This window comes from Siphateles boraxobius, unplaced genomic scaffold (assembly GCF_051911475.1).
Source record: "Siphateles boraxobius isolate OS27281-9 unplaced genomic scaffold, OSU_SipBor_1 207, whole genome shotgun sequence".
NCBI lineage: Eukaryota > Metazoa > Chordata > Actinopteri > Cypriniformes > Leuciscidae > Siphateles > Siphateles boraxobius.
Genome location: NW_027508819.1, coordinates 722,367 through 745,617, shown reverse-complemented (window position 1 = coordinate 745,617; position 23,251 = coordinate 722,367). Strand labels below are relative to the sequence as shown.

Genomic DNA, 23,251 nt, shown 5'->3' with positions numbered 1-23,251 from the left:
AAGAGGGATGGCGTCTACGCTAATACTACTCTCTCTGATTATCCGAGGTTTGCCGCAGTCCGCCGGATCCAGGCCGTATCCAGATCTGATGAAGGTCTTGCGCCTGGACATGACGACACAGCAGTCCTGAAGTGTCAAGCAGTCCCTTCCCTGTTACTGAAGTCAGCCGGATCCCGGCCGGATCCAGATCAGATGGTGGTGGACCTGCACCTGGACACGAATTACAACAACTTTATAATATTTTAATGATAAAATACACCTCACTTATTTCTGGTTATGTTTACTTTCAATGTACTGTGATCAATGAGATGTCAGTGTTCGTCTAAACAAGCGACCGCGACGCGGAAGTCTGTGAGAACAGAGGAATAACATCAGTGCGAACCACCAACATTTGTTTATTGGGATTAAATATTTTAACCATTCTGTGTCATTTTTCAATGTCAATCTTTTCATTATTTACATGTTTATGCCCAAAATGCTATAATATTCCAAGTAGTTGAGTGTCATTCTCCTCTACGCTGTGTGCGTTATTGATTAAATAGCCTAGCCTATTTAACATGGTCACAGGCACCTCGGGCACCCCATTTTAAAAGACTGGAGCACCAGCGCACACAAGCAATCCTTTTAATACTCAATTTCATTTAAAAATGTAAACCCAAAAGGTATGACATGTCAGAAAGAGAAAAAAACTGTTCATGAGAAGACGAGTATATAGGACTGCCGCAGCTTAGTGGATAAATGTATTTAGCTATTTATTATTCAGAATGCACAGTTGGAAAGAAAATATATTTGTAGGAACATTTCAGCAGGCTCAAGATAATTAATACAGAGATCATTATTCACTGTTTTAATCAATGGCAGCCATTAAACTGATAATAATCTGCATGTGTGGAGGTGCTCTGAACTCCCGATATGCACTAACTAGAACGCGGAAGTAGTTGTGCAAGTAGTCCATTGACGTGCTACATGTGAACAATATTATTTTTACTGTCCTGTAAAAATAATGTAGTTCATTTCAACTATTCAGCCTTTATGAGCAAGAAACTAATGCGCAAACGGCAATCTCATCGTTTTGATTTCAGCAAATCAGTTTGAGCGAATGCAGTGATTAATATTCACGAACCCGGCAGCTCATCAATCCTTAGTGCGGTTTATATTCTTATTAGTAGCAGAATTCGTAGTAGTATTATTATCCTATCAGTGTTATTCTTTGTTTTTTGTTTTTTACAGAAACACTGACCGACAATGTCTTAAGCAACACCAGTCCTAATTTCAGTTAAAATGACAAATCTGTATTCTTACGTTCTCATTCATACTGTTAGCAAGCTTGAGTTGAGTGAGAAGTCCCCCAGTAATCGTATCCCACTGTTATTTCTGCACACATGTAAGTTTTGGTTTGTATTAATGTCCTCAGACAGCATCTGTTGGGTTACTGCTGGGCTGAGCGTAACCCAACATTAGCTCCATGTTGCCTAATGTGTGAATCTCGAGACTGCGTATCTCGAAACCTGTATCTCACTACTGTCTATAGACTGTGTTTGTAACCTGTATCTCACTACTGTCTATAGACTGCGTTTGTAACCTGTATCTCACTACTGTGTCTATAGACTGTGTTTGTAACCTGTATCTCACTACTGTCTATAGACTCCGTTTGTAAACTGTATCTCACTACTGTCTATAGACTGCGTTTGTAAACTGTATCTCACTACTGTCTATAGACTGCGTTTGTAACCTGTATCGCACTACTGTCTCTATAGACCGTGTTTGTAACCTGTATCTCACTACTGTGTCTATAGACTGTGTTTGTAACCTGTATCTCACTACTGTGTCTATAGACTGTGTTTGTAACCTGTATCTCACTACTGTCTATAGACTGTGTTTGTAACCTGTATCTCACTACTGTGTCTATAGACCTTGTTTGTAACCTGTATCTCACTATTGTGTCTATAGACTGCGTTTGTAACCTGTATCTCACTACTGTGACTATAGACTGTGTTTGTAACCTGTATCTCACTACTGTGTCTATAGACCGTGTTTGTAACCTGTATCTCACTACTGTGACTATAGACTGCGTTTGTAAACTGTATCTCACTACTGTGTCTATAGACTGCGTTTGTAAACTGTATCTCACTACTGTGTCTATAGACTGCGTTTGTAACCTGTATCTCACTACTGTCTATAGACTGTGTTTGTAAACTGTTTCTCACTACTGTGTCTATAGACCGTGTTTGTAACCTGTATCTCACTACTGTGTCTATAGACTGTGTTTGTAAACTTTATCTCACTACTGTGTCTATAGACTGCGTTTGTAACCTGTATCTCACTACTGACTATAGACTGCGTTTGTAAACTGTATCTCACTACTGTCTATAGACTGCGTTTGCAACCTGTATCTCACTACTGTCTATAGACTGCGTTTGTAAACTGTATCTCACTACTGTCTATAGACTAAGTTTATAAACTGTATCTCACTACTGTCTATAGACTGCGTTTGTAACCTGTATCTCACTACTGTGTCTATAGACCGTGTTTGTAACCTGTATCTCACTACTGTGTCTATAGACTGTGTTTGTAACCTGTATCTCACTACTGTCTATAGACCGCGTTTGTAACCTGTATCTCACTACTGTGTCTATAGGCCGTGTTTGTAATCTGTATCTCACTACTGTGTCTATAGACTACGTTTGTAACCTGTATCTCACTACTGTGTCTATAGACTGCGTTTGTAACCTGTATCTCACTACTGTGACTATAGACTGTGTTTGTAACCTGTATCTCACTACTGTGTCTATAGACCGTGTTTGTAACCTGTATCTCACTACTGTGACTATAGACTGCGTTTGTAAACTGTATCTCACTACCGTGTCTATAGACTGCGTTTGTAAACTGTATCTCACTACTGTGTCTATAGACTGCGTTTGTAACCTGTATCTCACTACTGTGTCTATAGACTGCGTTTGTAACCTGTATCTCACTACTGTCTATAGACTGCGTTTGTAACCTGTATCTCACTACTGTGTCTAGTGACTGTGTTTGTAACCTGTATCTCAATACTGTGTCTATAGACTGTGTTTGTAAACTTTATCTCACTGCTGTGTCTATAGACTGCGTTTGTAACCTGTATCTCACTACTGACTATAGACTGCGTTTGTAAACTGTATCTCACTACTGTCTATAGACTGCGTTTGTAACCTGTATCTCACTACTGTCTATAGACTGCGTTTGTAAACTGCATCTCACTACTGTCTATAGACTGCGTTTGTAACCTGTATCTCACTACTGTGTCTATAGACCATGTTTGTAACCTGTATCTCACTACTGTGTCTATAGACTGCGTTTGTAACCTGTATCTCACTACTGTCTATAGACTGTGTTTGTAAACTTTATCTCACTACTGTGTCTATAGACTGCGTTTGTAACCTGTATCTCACTACTGACTATAGAATGCGTTTGTAACCTGTATCTCACTACTGTGTCTATAGACCGTGTTTGTAACCTGTATCTCACTACTGTGTCTATAGACTGTGTTTGTAAACTTTATCTCACTACTGTGTCTATAGACTGCGTTTGTAACCTGTATCTCACTACTGTGACTATAGACTGCGTTTGTAAACTGTATCTCACTACTGTCTATAGACTGCGTTTGTAAACTGTATCTCACTACTGTGTCTATAGACTGCGTTTGTAACCTGTATCTCACTACTGTGTCTATAGACTGCGTTTGTAACCTGTATCTCACTACTGACTATAGACTGCATTTGTAAACTGTATCTCACTACTGACTATAGACTGCGTTTGTAACCTGTATCTAACTACTGTCTATAGACTGCGTTTGTAACCTGTATCTCACTACTGTCTATAGACTGCGTTTGTAAACTGTATCTCACTACTGTGTCTATAGACCGTGTTTGTAACCTGTATCTCACTACTGTGTCTATAGACTGTGTTTGTAACCTGTATCTCACTACTGTCTATAGACTGTGTTTGTAACCTGTATCTCACTACTGTGTCTATAGACCCTGTTTGTGACCTGTATCTCACTACTGTGTCTATAGACTGCGTTTGTAACCTGTATCTCACTACTGTGACTATAGACTGTGTTTGTAACCTGTATCTCACTACTGTGTCTATAGACCGTGTTTGTAACCTGTATCTCACTACTGTGACTATAGACCGCGTTTGTAACCTGTATCTCACTACTGTGTCTATAGACTGCGTTTGTAAACTGTATCTCACTACTGTGTCTATAGACTGCGTTTGTAACCTGTATCTCACTACTGTCTATAGACTGCGTTTGTAACCTGTATCTCACTACTGTGTCTCTAGACTGTGTTTGTAACCTGTATTTCACTACTGTGTCTATAGACTGTGTTTGTAAACTTTATCTCACTACTGTGTCTATAGACTGCGTTTGTAACCTGTATCTCACTACTGACTATAGGCTGCGTTTGTAAACTGTATCTCACTACTGTCTATATACTGCGTTTGTAACCTGTATCTCACTACTGTCTATAGATTGCGTTTGTAAACTGTATCTCACTACTGTCTATAGACTGCGATTGTAACCTGTATCTCACTACTGTGTCTATAGACTGCGTTTGTAACCTGTATCTCACTACTGTGTCTATAGACTGCGTTTGTAACCTGTATCTCACTACTGTCTATAGACTGCGTTTGTAACCTGTATCTCACTACTTTGTCTAGTGACTGTGTTTGTAACCTGTATCTCACTACTGTGTCTATAGACTGTGTTTGTAAACTTTATCTCACTACTGTGTCTATAGACTGCGTTTGTAACCTGTATCTCACTACTGACTATAGACTGCGTTTGTAAACTGTATCTCACTACTGTCTATAGATTGCGTTTGTAACCTGTATCTCACTACTGTCTATAGACTGCGTTTGTAAACTGTATCTCACTACTGTCTATAGACTGCGTTTGTAACCTGTATCTCACTACTGTGTCTATAGACCGTGTTTGTAACCTGTATCTCACTACTGTGTCTATAGACTGCGTTTGTAACCTGTATCTCACTACTGTCTATAGACTGTGTTTGTAAACTTTATCTCACTACTGTGTCTATAGACTGCATTTGTAACCTGTATCTCACTACTGACTATAGAATGCGTTTGTAACCTGTATCTCACTACTGTGTCTATAGACCGTGTTTGTAAACTTTATCTCACTACTGTGTCTATAGACCGTGTTTGTAACCTGTATCTCACTACTGTGTCTATAGACTGTGTTTGTAAACTTTATCTCACTACTGTGTCTATAGACTGCGTTTGTAACCTGTATCTCACTACTGACTATAGACTGCGTTTGTAAACTGTATCTCACTACTGTCTAAAGACTGCGTTTGTAACCTGTATCTAACTACTGTCTATAGACTGCGTTTGTAACCTGTATCTCACTACTGTCTATAGACTGCGTTTGTAAACTGTATCTCACTACTGTCTATAGACTGCGTTTGTAACCTGTATCTCACTACTGTGTCTATAGACCGTGTTTGTAACCTGTATCTCACTACTTTGTCTATAGACTGTGTTTGTAACCTGTATCTCACTACTGTCTATAGACTGCGTTTGTAACCTGTATCTCACTACTGTGTCTATAGACCCTGTTTGTAACCTGTATCTCACTACTGTGTCTATAGACTGCGTTTGTAACCTGTATCTCACTACTGTGACTATAGACTGTGTTTGTAACCTGTATCTCACTACTGTGTCTATAGACCGTGTTTGTAACCTGTATCTCACTACTGTGACTATAGACTGCGTTTGTAAACTGTATCTCACTACTGTGTCTATAGACTGCGTTTGTAAACTGTATCTCACTACTGTGTCTATAGACTGCGTTTGTAACCTGTATCTCACTACTGTCTATAGACTGCGTTTGTAACCTGTATCTCACTACTGTGTCAATAGACTGTGTTTGTAACCTGTATCTCACTACTGTGTCTATAGACTGTGTTTGTAAACTTTATCTCACTACTGTGTCTATAGACCGTGTTTGTAACCTGTATCTTACTACTGTGTCTATAGACTGCGTTTGTAACCTGTATCTCACTACTGTGTCTATAGACTGTGTGTTTGCATAAACTCTGATGATTGCTGGACTGACCTGCTCTCACACACACGCTCCCCGCCTGTGACGCTCCACACTCCTGCGGGACAGCAACAGCTTCTCCGGGTTCCTCATTCACTGCTCCTCCCCATCAAGCGGACGGCAGCAGCTCCGGCCCCCGGTGGAGACTCCTCCGCTCCCTCCGACAACCCAGCACTTCATCACAACCTCTCCATTCAGCTGGGTGTCCACCATGAAGCGTCTGCTAAATAATTCAGTGTAATGTGAATGTTCAGGCCTGGCCCTCTCCTGTTCTTCACTGTCGTCGCTCCTGCGTTAATGCTCCCGTAGCTCCTCCGTGACACACTCGAGACTGGTGCTCATCTCAGCCTCGTCCTGCTCGCCACAGTAACACAATTAAATATTGTTTAAAATATTAAGAATCATTAAAACTGCTCGACTGAAGAACTGGCTGTTGTGTGACAGTAATTTCATCAATTAAACAAATCTAGTTATTTATTACTCTGCAGACCGGCCAACCTTGACATTTTTTCTGAGTAGCATCAGTGGGACGGGACACGGGGTTTGGGTGGGCTCATATATTGTCACAGTTTTGAGAATGCAAGATATACACAAACACACGCCTATCTTCATTATTCTAGTTTATACTTATAACGTTTTTTGAATTTGACCCAAATCAAAAAGTTCACTTGCACCGCACTGAATGGGTTACATTATAATGTACACTACATTATAATAAAGTGAAAGTTTAAAGTTTCAATACGGCTCAAAACTATTTTTATTCATGATTAATATTGATTTGCATTAGGATTTGTGTGCTGGTCAAGTCTAAAATTAAGAAACTCGTAGAAAACAATTAAAAAAAAACATAAGATCATTGTGTGTACATGTGATTCATTTAAAATAGGCCACTTAATTTATTATTCCAATATCCAAATATTATACTAAATCCCACAGAGAAAGGTTTTATATTTGTGCTGTCTTGCACATTATAAACAGGACACGCGTTAGCGGAATAAACGTTAGCCAATACAAACATATATAGAAAACTGTTGACAATGAATAGACAGGACCAATAGTAGCAAAACGAATCACTTATTCTAGAAAGAATATGAAGTAGGCCTATATGATGAGGGGTTTTGTATTCTCCATTTTTAAAAATCGTTAAAATACGGTAAACAAAACCCCTCATTATATAGGCTACTAGATATGATGCTTTCTGATATTTTGACAGAAAAACACAAGCAAGAACAAACTTTAGACGTACAGGAACCTGTCTTCTCTCTGTGTCGCGTCTGTGAGAGAGCTCGCGCAGCACTGAGACAACGGTACTTTTAAATCCAGAAGTAATTAACACGCTAGTTTTCATACTGAATGAATATGTAACATAATTAGGTAGTTTAGTTATTTTTAGCACAAGAACATTACACATTCTTAATGCTAAATTTCTCAACACTGAGAATGAATAAATAAATGCTTGTTTCTCCAGACTCGCAGTTGTCAGTCACCCACAAGTCTGAGCACTTTCATAAAGCCATAGCGATTTCAAGTTTATTTAGATTATATTGTTCAGGGTGACTAGGTCCGAGTCTGTTCTATCTCAAATAATGTATTTTTGATTTAAAGACCTGAATTGAACAAAAAACAAAAAATCAAAACAAAAATATCAAATAGAGACAAAAGAAAAAATTTCTTGTTCTTACTTTTTTGGCTTCTCTCTTCTTCATTCTCTGTCCAAATCTTCTGCAAACAAGGGATGATCCGCCATGTTCTCTGTTGTCAAGTAGTATTTTGCATCAGGCACATGTTCTGGGGAAATGGCTGTGAAGAGAGCGGATTAATCACGTTTGGCCTTTCTGTAATAGGCGTGTACACGTAAGGTGAATGCTACCATGACATACAAAGCATTTGTTGCTGTTACTATGACATGAACATCTAATCACTGCTAACATTCATTATCAGTCCCCCGTGTTTTACACTTTGCTCATTCGTCATCAAGGTTTGACAATTATCATTTTACTGTCACTTTATGTTTCAGAGCTTTATGTGTTCCCTTTCAAGGGAACTCGAGCTGCGTTTGAGACGCGGTGGGAACGCTCTGCGTGATTACGTCGTGAAGCACGTGTAAAATCAGTCCAATGGAAGCCCGCTACGACATAGGTGACGTCATAGACCAGGAAACTATAAAGCAACCCTGAAATCAGACCGCGATAGCTTCTGCACCTTCAGCAAGCGCTCTTTGTATATCTGTCCTTGTCTATTTATTGTTGTCTGTCAAGCCCAATATATCTATCATTATTATGGCGAGCAAGCAAGATTATAGACGGTGTGTTGTTCCCTGCCCTCGTAATATACGGGTGGGGACACACACATCAGCTTTGTGTTGCTTGTTTGGGAGTGGAGCATGCTCAGTCAGTCCTCGAGGGGGCTGATTGTGAGCATTGTATGAGTCTATCTATGAAGACGCTCCGCTCTCGCCGATCGTTCTTTGAGGAGGACGGTACGGTTTGCGCTCCCCGCGCGGGTCCCACTGTTGCCTAGACACGGCGGCGACTCACATTTTGGGGTTCGAAATCGGATCTGCCAGCGTGGGTTGGGACGGGCCCCGCCCTATCTCAGCTTTCACCTGCAGATCCAGTGTGCTGCGATTTCCAGTTCTGAGGAATTGGTATTGTTAGTGTTTTGTTAAGAAAAAGTGAACAAAACAATTAAAAATATTAAGAAAAAGGCAGATGTTTGATTTTTCAATAAATAGGCAGCTCATAACTCTGTTGAATAAAGAGGAGCTTTTTAAAGGAGGCTTTTCTAATGCTGTTGCTAGTTAAATATTTACTGGACAGCTGAACATTATGAGAGTGAAAATAAAAAGAGTTTATTCGATGAAATATATCTAAAAAAACAGGGAAACTCTGTATCTCAGCCTCCTCGTCGGGGACTACTGGTTTTTCCCTATCTCCACACTGGTGTCGAGATCGTGGAATAAACCGGTTTCTATTTTATGTGTTTAATACCCAAACGTCTAACTAGAGTAATGTTATGGGTATTAAGTATCATGGTATGACAGTGCCTTGGATTATAGAGACGCTTGCGAGCTTTCTCTCTCCCGAGTCGGCGTCATCATTTTTAACCCCGACGTTACCCACCAGCCATCTTTAATAATAAATAAATTTTATTAGGCAGTACTGGTGGGTAAAGTATTTAAGGACATAGATGAATGTGAGGATGTCAGCATTGACTCTATTCGAGAATATATATATATATATATATATATGTTTATATGTATACGTTTTTCTGATATAAAAATAAAGAAAAAGAAAGATAAAAATGTCTGTTCTTCTGGACGCTCCGCTTTCAAGAAAACTAAACCTTTCAGCGGCGCTCCAGAGGTTTCTTCCTCACCAATCTATGTTCCTGAAACTGGCATAGAGTACAAAGAAGAAGACCTGATGCCGAGGCTATCAGGCTTCTAAGGGTGGTCCCCTCCGGGGTAGGGACGGTTTTGAGAAATCGTTTCTCCTCGGCGCCCTCTGGGGTGCGACTCTCTGAGGAGGGTCGCAGCGCTGCCAGTTCGGTTGTTCCCTGCCGGTTCGCCGTTCAGGGCACCGAGGTGTCAGCGTCCCCATACGATCCTCCGAGGAGGGTCGTAGAGCAGTCAGTTCGGTCTCCCTGCCGGTTCGCCGTTTCAGGGTGCCGAGGTGCCTGCTTTATCCTAGGATCCTCCGAGGAGGGTCGTAGGAACTAAGCTAGTTAGAGGTAGGCAAGATCTGAGGACTGTCGTCATCTCTAATAAAGCTTAGACAAGAAGTCCTGTCGAATGAAAAAAAAAAAAAAAAAAAAAGAGGGACGGTTTTGAGAAATTGTTTCTCCTAACGGCGCCCTCTGGGGTGCGACTCTCTGAGGAGGGTCGCAGCGCTGCCAGTTCGGTTGTTCCCTGCCGGTTCGCCGCTTCAGGGCACCGAAATGGTTGTTCAATCAAATCCAGAGGCCAGTCTCGAGAGACTGGTTCCCTTATCGGAATTTCTGGCAGCGTGGAAACTTCTGCCAAATATTTCTCTATGGGTCCTGCACATAATAGAAAAGGGTTACAGAATTCAGCTCGGTTCTCGTCCGCCCTGATTTCAAGGAGTCCTCCCCACGGTGGTGGACTCACAGCAGGCTCTGGTAATGGAGCAAGAAGTACTGACACTTCTTCGAAAGGGAGCTATAGAAAGGGTTTCTCCTCCCAGCAGAGATTCAGGGTTTTACAGCCGTTACTTCATTGTTCCAAAGAAGGATGGAGGGCTGCGTCCTATTCTAGACCTGCGCCAGTTAAACAGCAGGGTTCAGAAACTCAAGTTCAGAATGCTTACACTCAAACAGATTGTATCACAGATTCTATCCGAGGAATGGTTTGTCACAATAGACTTGAAGGACGCGTACTTCCATGTATCTATCCATCCTCATCACAGGAGGTTCCTGAGGTTCGCTTTCGGGGGCGAAGCATACCAATATCGGGTTCTTCCATTTGGCCTAGGTTCAGAGCAGGTGGCAGTTCAGCATCGAGATGCTGTTCTGTCCCACATAAAGAGTTTGGGGTTGCGGCTAAACACCAAAAAGAGTGAGCTCCTCCCTGCTCAGAGGACCACTTTTCTAGGTGTAATTTGGGATTCGACCACAATGCAGGCACGCCTGTCTCCTGCTCGTATTTCTGCGATTCTCACAGCCGCAAAGAATGTGAAACTAGGCCAGTCACTCACTGTGAAACAGTTTCAGAGACTGTTGGGTCTCATGGCAGCTGCGTCCAACGTTATTACTTTTGGCCTTCTGTACATGAGACCCCTGCAATGGTGGCTCAGGACCAAGGGGTTTTCTCCGAGGGGAAATCCGTTCCGCAAGACCGAGGTCACGCGGCTATGCCTTCGTGCCTTGGCCTTGTGGAAGAAACCTTGGTTCCTCGCCCAGGGCCCAGTATTGGGGGCTCCTTGTCGACGCGTCACGCTTTCGACGGATGCTTCCCTCACGGGATGGGGGGCGGTCATGAGTGGCCGCTCGGCGCAAGGTCTGTGGCAGGACCATCAATGTTCCTGGCACATAAATCGTTTAGAGTTGATGGCGGTATTTCGAGCACTCAAATATTTCCTGCCAGACCTGAGAGGCCATCACGTGTTGGTCCGCACAGACAACACTTCGGTGGTCTCCTATATCAACCATCAGGGGGGTCTGAGGTCACGTCACCTTTGCAAATTGGCCCATCAGATCCTCCTATGGGCCCAGGGGAAGTTACTGTCGCTCAAGGCGGTATATATTCCGGGGCGTCAGAATGTGGGAGCAGATATTCTGTCAAGACAGGGGCTGAGGCCCGGGGAGTGGAGACTTCACCCAGAAGTGGTGGAGTTCCTGTGGGAAAGGTTTGGTCGTGCTCTGGTAGACCTTTTCGCATCATCAGATTCAACCCATTGTCCCATGTGGTTCTCTCTAACGCACCCAGCTCCTCTCGGTCTGGATGCTATGGTGCAGGTGTGGCCGAGGCTGCACCTGTACACCTTCCCCCCGATATCTTTGCTTCCGGGGGTTCTGGAGAGGGTTCGCCGAGAAGGGGCTCGTCTGCTTCTAGTAGCCCCTTATTGGCCGACCCGAGTTTGGTTCTCGGACTTGGTGTCTCTTCTGGACGGCTCCCCCTTGGAGATCCCAATCAGGGTGGACCTCCTGTCTCAGGCCGGGGGCACGATATTTCACCCTCGGCCGGAGTTGTGGAAACTGTGGGCCTGGCCTCTGAGGGGGCCAGGCTCAGGGAGACCGGTCTTTCGACCGATGTTGTAGAAACCATTCTTCAATCCAGAGCTCCTTCCATGAGAAGGCTGTATGCGCTAAAATGGAAACTTTTCACCACGTGGTGTGTTGAACGTCAGTTAGATCCTGTTAACTGCCCTGTTGGTTCAGTTCTTGATTTTCTGCAAGACCGTTTCTCGGCCAGGTTATCTCCTTCCACCCTAAAGGTTTACGTGGCGGCTATATCTGCCTACCACACCCCTCTGGGGGGTACTTCTATTGGGAGAAACCCTCTAATTACTCGCTTTCTCCGTGGTACATTGAGGTTGAGACCTGCACTGCACTCTAGAGCACCGGCTTGGGACTTGGCCATTGTACTCGAGGGTCTGGCTTTAGCTCCCTTCGAGCCCATCGAGGAGGTTTCTGAAAAGTTCCTCACTCTAAAGACTTTATTTCTCCTTGCTATCTCATCTATCAAGAGAATTGGTGATTTACATGCTTTGTCGGTTGCTCCTTCATGTCTGGAATTTGCACCTGGTATGGTGAAGGCATTTCTCTACCCCAGGCCGGGTTATATTCCTAAGGTCCCACTGAATGTTGGGGGCCCAATAGTGCTGCAGGCCTTTTATCCTCCACCCTTTAATACCCCTGACCAGGAACAGCTTAACCTGTTATGTCCAGTCCGGGCTTTAGATGCCTACGTTCACAGAGCTGCCCTGTGGCGTAAATCTGAGCAACTATTTGTTTGTTTTGGGTCACTCAAGAGAGGATGCCCTGCATCTAAGCAGGTTATGAGTAAATGGATAGTCGAGGCTATTTCATTGGCTTATGAAGCGGCCGGACAGCCTTCACCTATGGCTGTGCGGGCCCATTCTACTAGGAGTATGGCGGCCTCTATGGCCCTTAATTTCGGGAGTTTCCCTTCTTGACGTGTGTAATGCGGCAGGATGGTCCTCTCCGCATACATTTGTCAGGTTTTATGACCTTGACCTCTCCACTCCTGGGGCGAGGTTGCTTGCTTCTTAGTGTGCGCAGGACCTCACACAGAACGGGCATTTGTCACTATGGCGTAGTGGGTATAGGGTTCCCACCGCGTCTCAAACGCAGCTCGAGTTCCCTTGAAAGGGAACGTCTCAGGTTACGTATGTAACCCTGGTTCCCTGATAGGGAACGAGACGCTGCGTTTGCCTGCCATACTTCCTGCATGCCCTGATCGACTTGCTTCAGGTTTTTCAGAAGCTATTGCGGTCTGATTTCAGGGTTGCTTTATAGTTTCCTGGTCTATGACGTCACCTATGTCGTAGCGGGCTTCCATTGGACTGATTTTACACGTGCTTCACGACGTAATCACGCAGAGCGTTCCCACCGCGTCTCAAATGCAGCGTCTCGTTCCCTATCAGGGAACCAGGGTTACATACGTAACCTGAGACGTTTTCCAAGCAATGTTAGTTCCACTTTGTTCTTGTTATCAATCTTACCCCAGGACGGGTCTATGTTGTGTAGTACCATAGCGAATAGAGCCGTGCATTCCATTCCCAAAACCTCATCCGTTTCTTCCTGAATTTCCTGAAGAATTCCTGCAAGCAATACATTTCCAGTGTTTAGTAAAACATCACCAGTTATCAGTGATCTGTGCTCAAAAAGCCAACTCACTATTGAATTCTTTTTCGGCAACGTGTGCATATTTTATATGCAGGGTTTTTGGGTTGATCAGTATGTATCTCTTGAGTAATGGGTAAATAACATCCTTATCCTTGCAGTAATGCACTGCAACATAAATTTGGCTCATGATGCGGTTCGCTGTCTCGTCGGTCAGGCACCCTCCGTTTCCTCTGATGAACTCCCTCAAGGGCACATAGGCAGGAACATGCTCCATTACCAGGACGGTTTGGTCTTTCAAGAAGAAACGCTCATATAGCCGTATGAAATGGTCACAAGTTGGACGCTTTTGCATTTCCCACAATGTAGTGCCCTCCTTGACAAACTCAGGCTAAAGAAAAGAGATTGACAAAACATTGGCTAAATTCAAATCTCCTAATTAAAGAGTGAGGGAAATGAAAGATGAAAGCATTAGCCATGTTTCCATCACCCTGTTTTTATGCACAATTTAAAGTCTCGCATCAGAAACGTGATGGAAATGGCAAATGAGGAAAAAATCCCTTAAGTCTTAAAAAGGTTCACACACACTCAAGTTCACACACACTCGCTTGAAGGTTTTTTTTTACTTGTGCGAAAAAGGATTAATGCGAATATTGGGAGATGGAAACCCATTTGCCAAATTAATTTGATTTATATTGAACTATTCAAAATAAAACCATTGTAAGCACATCACAGTATCATTCGAATCAATGTCTCAGTGTGACGGGTACAAATGTCTCATTTCCAAATAAGTAAAACAAAAAGAGGTTCTGGCTATTTAATGGACCGCAGCAAGGGATTCTGGGCCTTTCTGTAATTCAGATCAAATGCTGGGTTTGCATCTCTTCTCTTTATTCCAGAGCATTTGATGTTGTGTATCGATTATCTTTGGATTGATTATGTAATTGGCATGATACATTTACCTGACATAATAAATTGTTACATTTGATTATTCTAACTGACTTTGACACTATTTTCTTTAGAGGAATAGTCAAACATTTGCTCACATTTAATGATGCTCATTCGAAAAAGATTTGCTTCACGTTTGGATGGAAACCCAGTAAATGAAAAAAAAACTTTACATGAACTCTACAACCGATGCTTCTAGGCTTTGGCTGTGTAATTCAGTGATATCTCATACTATCTATATTACCGAATTTAACAAACCAATTCTTTCTAGAGGATTTCATGAAGAATAAAGTCTTGTCAACTTACCGATCTTTCCCAAAATCTGCATCTCTCAACAAATTTGATGGCAACCTAAAAAATAAAGACAATTTTTTGCACATGATCATCTACAGTCTACATTTTTTAAACACTTTTTGATCAAAACTGTCAACACTGATGTTTATGGCAAGACTCTAAGTTCACAGAAGGAAACAAGAGACAAAACGTTTGTTTTTGGAGAAAGAGCAACATACTTTCTGGCCGTCCGATCTTCTAATTCCTTCATGGACACGATCATCATATCCCACTTTCTTTCCCACTTTATAAAAACACCGAAAGCATCTCGGTTCATGAGGAAATCTTAAGTTCACTGAAAAACACACAGCATCAACGTGTTAACATACAGCATGAGACTGAACACACCAGTGCAGAACAGGAGCCAGTATGAGTGGAGATTACAAACTAAACCAGAACAACAGCTTGAGATGGACATGAATCCAGTGGTACGTGATGCCTCTACTGTAAGCAAAAGTAGCATATATGTTCTCATGAACGTAGCCGTAGCAGCAGGGGGTGGTCGCTATATTGGACTGTCTCTAGAACTAGGGGTGCAGAAATCTCAGTTTACTCTAGACTATAGCACTGCATGATGATGGGAGACTCACGGTCTGTGGCTCGGCTGGCCTCGGCTCCTGTCCGGGTGTTTGTGGACACTCAAGGCGCTGTTTGACAGGCTTTTAGTGCCTGTGAGCGTCGGTGTATGTGAATGAAATGTTTAGCCGGCAAGGCTTTCATCAAATGCAAATAATGAACTTTAGTGAATGGCAGTGTCCCGTGAGTGTGACTCTACCCCTGCCTTAACATGTGATGTGAATGTAACAGAACTGGCACTGATAGAATGAGCGCAGTAACGCAATACTACGACATTTCTTCAGAAGCAGATCGTGGAGACTCTTCCACGATCAAATATTGTGATATCGCACACCCCCATGTGTCCCACTGTTATTTCTGCATACAGTTGGTACCAAACCAGAATATGCCGCCATTCCCCCGAGGTGTGTGTGTGTGTGTGTGTGTGTGTGTGTGTGTGTGTGTGTGTGTGTGTGTGTGTGTGTGTGTGTGTGTGTGTGTGTGTGTGTGTGTGTGTGTGTGTGTGTGTGTGTGTGTGTGTGTGTGTGTGTGTGAATCTCCGCTGTGTTCTGGCCCCTCAGACTCTGATCCTAACTCGCCCTCACTCTGGCTGCTGGACTCTTCCTCTTCATTCTCCTCACCTTCTTCTTCCTCAGTGCCAGAGCCTGACGAAACACACACACACAATCAACACACATCTAACACAACTCAGAGAGAGAGAGAGAGAGAGAGAGATGTACCCAGTGATGATGACTCTGGGTGTGTGTTTCGTCAGACTCTGATCCTGACTCGCCCTCACTCTGGCTGCTGGACTCTTCCTCTTCATTCTCCTCACCTTCTTCTTCCTCAGTGCCAGAGCCTGACGAAACACACACACACAATCAACACACATCTAACACAACTCAGAGAGAGAGAGAGAGAGAGAGAGAGAGAGATGTACCCAGTGATGATGACTCTGGTGTGATGGTCTTCCTCTCACTGTCACTGATGTCCTGCAGATCAGACAGAAGATCTTTATCCTCCATCTTTCCCTCTCACACTGCAAATATATATATAAAAAAACAAAATGAATATATATAAATATATATGTTTACAGCATTTTCATGCAACATGCCTGATTTAATCCTGGATTCCCGTGTGTGTGTGTGTGTGTGTGTGTGTGTGTGTGTGTGTGTGTGTGTGTGTGTGTGTGTGTGTGTGTGTGTGTGTGTGTGTGCGTGCGTGCGTGCGTGCGTGCGTGCGTGTGTGTGTGTGTGCGTGTGTGTTATGGGGGTGAAGAGTCACAGTTCATTGCATGTGAGGGTTGAGGTCACATAGGCGTTCCGGGGGACGTATAGACCACGAACGGCCTATTCGTCACACTGACCGCCTATGTGACCACGAACGGCCTATTCGTCAATCTGACCGCCTATGTGACCACGAACAGCCTATTCGTCCCACTGACTGCCTATGTGACCATGAACAGCCTATTCGTCCCACTGACCGCCTATTTGACCACAAACAGCCTATTCGTCCCACTGACCGCCTATGTGACCACAAACAGCCTATTCGTCCCACTGACCGCCTATGTGACCAGGAACGGCCTATTCGTCCCACTGACCGCCCATGTGACCAGGAACAGCCTATTCATCCCACTGACCGCCTATGTGACCACGAACAGCCTATTCGTCACACTGACGCCTATGTGACCAGGAACAGCCTATTCGTCCCACTGACCGCCTATGTGACCACAAACCGCCTATTCGTCCCACTGATCGCCTATGTGACCACGAACAGCCTATTCATCCCCCGACCGCCTGTGTGTCCACAAAAACCCTATTCGTCACTCTGGACGCCTAGTTGACCACGAACAGCCTATTCGTCCCCCTGAACGCCTATGTGATCTCGAACAGCCTATTCGTCCCACTGACCTCCTATGTGACCACGGAAGTCCTTTTCGTCCCACTGACCGCCTATTCCTCCCACTGACCGCCTATGTGACCACGAACAGCTAATTCATCCCAATGACTGCCTATGCGACCATGCACGGCCTATTCGTCCCACTAAATGCCCACGTGACCACGAACAGCCTATTCGTCCCACTGACCGCCTATGTAACCACAAACAGCCTATTCATCCCACTGACCGCCTATGTGACCACAAACAGCCTATCTATCCCACTGACCGCCTATGTGACCACAAACAGCCTATTCATCCCACTGACCGCCTTTGTGACCATGAACGGCCTATCCGTCCACCGCCAATCTAAGTGACAGCCAGGGGCCCTGGCCACTGACCACAAACAGCCTATTCGTCCCACTGACCACCTATGTGACCAGGAACAGCCTATTCGTCCCACTGACTGCGTATGTGAACAGGAACAGCCTATTTGTCCCACTGACCGCCTATGTGACCACAAACAGCCTATTCATCCCACTGACCGCAAATGTGACCACAAACACCCTATTCGTCCCACTGACCCCGTATGTGACCAGGAACAGCCTATTTGTCCCACTGACCGCCTATGTGACCACAAACAGCCTATTCATCCCACTGACCACATATGTGACCACGAACAGCCTAGTCATCCCACTGACCATTGATGGCCTGCACCCCAGCAGAATCGGAGCGGCTATTCTGTCGGACAACATCTCCAAGATGTTACACACCATCTGACTAGTAATTCAAAGTCCAAATCACAATCTTTGCTGTCCCAAATTAATTGATATAAGTAGTGTAGAACATTATGTAGAAACTGTGTCTATTCCTCGTTTAGTGAGGCCAAACAATAAATCTACTGTAGGATCTAGGAAAACCAGAAAATCTCAATATCAGTTAACAAAAACAATTTCTAAAGCTAGGTCTTCTAAACATTAGATCGCTCACACCTAAGGCGGTTATTGTAAATGAAATGGTCACAGATAATAGTTTCAATGTATTTTGCCTTAATGAAACCTGGCTTAAACCAAATGAGTATTTCGGTCTAAATGAGTCTACTCCACCAGGATACTGTTATAAGCATGAGCTCCGTCTGATCGGTCGTGGCGGCGGTGTTGCAACAATCTATAGAGATATTCTAAATGTTACTCAGAAAACAGGTCACAGGTTTAATTCTTTTGAAGTACTTGTGCTAAATGTTACGCTCTTAGATGTAAGAAAGAAATCCCTATTATCTCTAGCCTTGGCTACTGTATATAGACCTCCAGGGCCCTATGCTGATTTCCTAAAAGAGTTTGCAGACTTTCTCTCAGATCTATTGGTCAATGTCGATAAAGCAATAATTGTTGGAGATTTTAACATACACGTAGATAACACAAATTACGGGTGACCGACCAGCGCTGGCAGGGTCGGGGGGCCCGGACCCCCTCTGAGACCCACTATTTGTCTAATATCCCACTATATTGGGCAAATGTCCCGTTGACCCCCCCCCCCACTCCCAGGCCACGCCCCCATCCCATGAAGCCACTATTTGTCCAGTAACCCACTATACGTCCCATCCCACGAGGCCATTATTTGTCCAATAACCCACTTTACGTCCCATCCCACGAATCCACTATTTGTCCAATAACCCACTATACGTCCCCATCCCACGAAGCCACTATTTGTCCAATAACCCACTATACGTCCCATCCCACGAAGCCACTATTTGTCCAATAACCCACTATACGTCCCCATCCCACAAAGCCACTATTTGTTCAATAACCCACTATACGTCCCCATCCCACAAAGCCACTATTTGTCCAATAACTCACTATACGTCCCAATCCCACAAAGCCACTATTTGTCCAATAACCCACTATACGTCCAATCCCATGAAGCCACTATTTGTCCACTAACCCACTATACGTCCCATCCCACGAAGCCACTATTTGTCCAATAACCCACTATACGTCCCATCCCACGAACCCACTATTTGTCCAATAACCCACTATACGTCCCATCCCACGAAGCAACTATTTGTCCAATAACCCACTATACGTCCCATCCCACGAAGCCACTATTTGTCCAATAACCCACTTTACGTCCCATCCCACAAATCCACTATTTGTCCAATAACCCACTATACGTCCCATCCCACGAAGCAACTATTTGTCCAATAACCCACTATACGTCCCATCCCACGAAGCCACTATTTGTCCAATAACCCACTATACGTCCCATCCCACGAAGCCACTATTTGTCCAATAACCCACTATACGTCCCATCCCCACGAAGCCACTATTTGTCCAATAACCCACTATACGTCCCATCCCACGAAGCCACTATTTGTCCACTAACCCACTATACGTCCCATCCCACGAAGCCACTATTTGTCCAATAACCCACTTTACGTCCCATCCCACGAATCCACTATTTGTCCAATAACCCACTATACGTCCCATCCCACGAAGCCACTATTTGTCCAATAACCCACTATACGTCCCCATCCAACAAAGCCACTATTTGTTCAATAACCCACTATACGTCCCCATCCCACAAAGCCACTATTTGTCCACTAACCCACTTTACATCCCATCCCACCAAGCCACTATTTGTCCAATAACCCACTATACGTCCCATCCCACAAAGCCACTATTTGTCCAATAACCCACTTTACGTCCCATCCCACAAAGCCACTATTTGTCAAATAACCCACTACACGTCCCATCCCACGAAGCCACTATTTGTCCAATAACCCACTATACGTCCCCATCCCACGAAGCCACTATTTGTCCAATAACCCACTATATGTCCCATCCCCCGAAGCCACTATTTGTCCAATAACCCACTATACGTCCCATCCCACGAATCCACTATTTGTCCAATAACCCACTATACGTCCCCATCCCAAGAAGCCACTATTTGTCCAATAACCCACTATACGTCCCATCCCACGAAGCCACTATTTGTCCAATAACCCACTATACGTCCCATCCCACGAAGCCACTATTTGTCCAATAACCCACTATACGTCCCATCCCACGAGGCCATTATTTGTCCAATAACCCACTACACGTCCCATCCCACAAATCCACTATTTGTCCAATAACCCACTATACGTCCCATCCCACGAAGCAACTATTTGTCCAATAACCCACTATACGTCCCATCCCACGAAGCCACTATTTGTCCAATAACCCACTATACGTCCCATCCCACGAGGCCATTATTTGTCCAATAACCCACTACACGTCCCATCCCACAAATCCACTATTTGTCCAATAACCCACTATACGTCCCATCCCACGAAGCAACTATTTGTCCAATAACCCACTATACGTCCCATCCCACAAAGCCACTATTTGTCCAATAACCCACTATACGTCCCATCCCACGAAGCCACTATTTGTCCAATAACCCACTATACGTCCCATCCCACGAGGCCATTATTTGTCCAATAACCCACTACACGTCCCATCCCACAAATCCACTATTTGTCCAATAACCCACTATACGTCCCATCCCACGAAGCAACTATTTGTCCAATAACCCACTATACGTCCCATCCCACAAAGCCACTATTTGTCCAATAACCCACTATACGTCCCCATCCCACAAAGCCACTATTTGTCCACTAACCCACTTTACATCCCATCCCACCAAGCCACTATTTGTCCAATAACCCACTATACGTCCCATCCCACAAAGCCACTATTTGTCCAATAACCCACTTTACGTCCCATCCCACAAAGCCACTATTTGTCCAATAACCCACTACACGTCCCATCCCACGAAGCCACTATTTGTCCAATAACCCACTATACGTCCCCATCCCACGAAGCCACTATTTGTCCAATAACCCACTATACGTCCCATCCCCCGAAGCCACTATTTGTCCAATAACCCACTATACGTCCCATCCCACGAATCCACTATTTGTCCAATAACCCACTATACGTCCCCATCCCAAGAAGCCACTATTTGTCCAATAACCCACTATACGTCCCATCCCACGAAGCCACTATTTGTCCAATAACCCAATATACGTCCCATCCCACGAAGCCACTATTTGTCCAATAACCCACTATACGTCCCATCCCACGAAGCAACTATTTGTCCAATAACCCACTATACGTCCCATCCCACAAAGCCACTATTTGTCCAATAACCCACTATACGTCCCATCCCACGAAGCCACTATTTGTCCAATAACCCACTATACGTCCCATCCCCACGAAGCCACTATTTGTCCAATAACCCACTATACGTCCCATCCCACGAAGCCACTATTTGTCCACTAACCCACTATACGTCCCATCCCACGAAGCCACTATTTGTCCAATAACCCACTTTACGTCCCATCCCACGAATCCACTATTTGTCCAATAACCCACTATACGTCCCATCCCACGAAGCCACTATTTGTCCAATAACCCACTATACATCCCCATCCAACAAAGCCACTATTTGTTCAATAACCCACTATACGTCCCCATCCCACAAAGCCACTATTTGTCCACTAACCCACTTTACGTCCCATCCCACAAAGCCACTATTTGTCCAATAACCCACTATACGTCCCATCCAACAAAGCCACTATTTGTCCAATAACCCACTTTACGTCCCATCCCACAAAGCCACTATTTGTCCAATAACCCACTACACGTCCCATCCCACGCAGCCACTATTTGTCCAATAACCCACTATACGTCCCCATCCCACGAAGCCACTATTTGTCCAATAACCCACTATACGTCCCATCCCCCGAAGCCACTATTTGTCCAATAACCCACTATACGTCCCATCCCACGAATCCACTATTTGTCCAATAACCCACTATACGTCCCCATCCCAAGAAGCCACTATTTGTCCAATGACCCACTATACGTCCCATCCCACGAAGCCACTATTTGTCCAATAACCCACTATACGTCCCATCCCACGAAGCCACTATTTGTCCAATAACCCACTATACGTCCCATCCCACGAGGCCATTATTTGTCCAATAACCCACTACACGTCCCATCCCACGAAGCCACTATTTGTCCAATAACCCACTATACGACCCATCCCACGAAGCCACTATTTGTCCAATAACCCACTATACGTCCCATCCCACGAAGCCACTATTTGTCCAATAATCCACTGTACGTCCCCATCCCACGAAGCCACTATTTGTCCAATAACCCACTACACGTCCCATCCCACGCAGCCACTATTTGTCCAATAACCCACTATACGTCCCCATCCCACGAAGCCACTATTTGTCCAATAACCCACTATACGTCCCCATCCAACAAAGCCACTATTTGTTCAATAACCCACTATACGTCCCCATCCCACAAAGCCACTATTTGTCCACTAACCCACTTTACGTCCCATCCCACAAAGCCACTATTTGTCCAATAACCCACTATACGTCCCATCCAACAAAGCCACTATTTGTCCAATAACCCACTTTACGTCCCATCCCACAAAGCCACTATTTGTCCAATAACCCACTACACGTCCCATCCCACGCAGCCACTATTTGTCCAATAACCCACTATACGTCCCCATCCCACGAAGCCACTATTTGTCCAATAACCCACTATACGTCCCATCCCCCGAAGCCACTATTTGTCCAATAACCCACTATACGTCCCATCCCACGAATCCACTATTTGTCCAATAACCCACTATACGTCCCCATCCCAAGAAGCCACTATTTGTCCAATAACCCACTATACGTCCCATCCCACGAAGCCACTATTTGTCCAATAACCCACTATACGTCCCATCCCACGAAGCCACTATTTGTCCAATAACCCACTATACGTCCCATCCCACGAGGCCATTATTTGTCCAATAACCCACTACACGTCCCATCCCACGAAGCCACTATTTGTCCAATAACCCACTATACGACCCATCCCACGAAGCCACTATTTGTCCAATAACCCACTATACGTCCCATCCCACAAAGCCACTATTTGTCCAATAATCCACTGTACGTCCCCATCCCACGAAGCCACTATTTATCCAATAACCCACTTTACGTCCCATCCCACGAAGCCACTATTTGTCCAAAAACCCACTATA

At 44.4% G+C, this 23,251-nt stretch overlaps 2 long non-coding RNA genes across 2 annotated transcripts; both read right to left on the bottom strand.

Moving 5' to 3' along the window:
• Positions 1-6,129: 6,129 nt before the first annotated feature.
• On the bottom strand, positions 6,130-13,554 carry LOC143745561 (uncharacterized). Its single transcript, XR_013206017.1, has 4 exons — positions 13,490-13,554; positions 13,315-13,413; positions 7,792-7,909; positions 6,130-6,463 (listed from the first exon to the last, which is right to left on the bottom strand). It is a non-coding gene; the product is annotated as an uncharacterized LOC143745561 (long non-coding RNA).
• A 66-nt stretch (positions 13,555-13,620) lies between these two features.
• On the bottom strand, positions 13,621-14,980 carry LOC143745559 (uncharacterized). Its single transcript, XR_013206016.1, has 3 exons — positions 14,896-14,980; positions 14,690-14,734; positions 13,621-13,826 (listed from the first exon to the last, which is right to left on the bottom strand). It is a non-coding gene; the product is annotated as an uncharacterized LOC143745559 (long non-coding RNA).
• Positions 14,981-23,251: the final 8,271 nt, after the last annotated feature.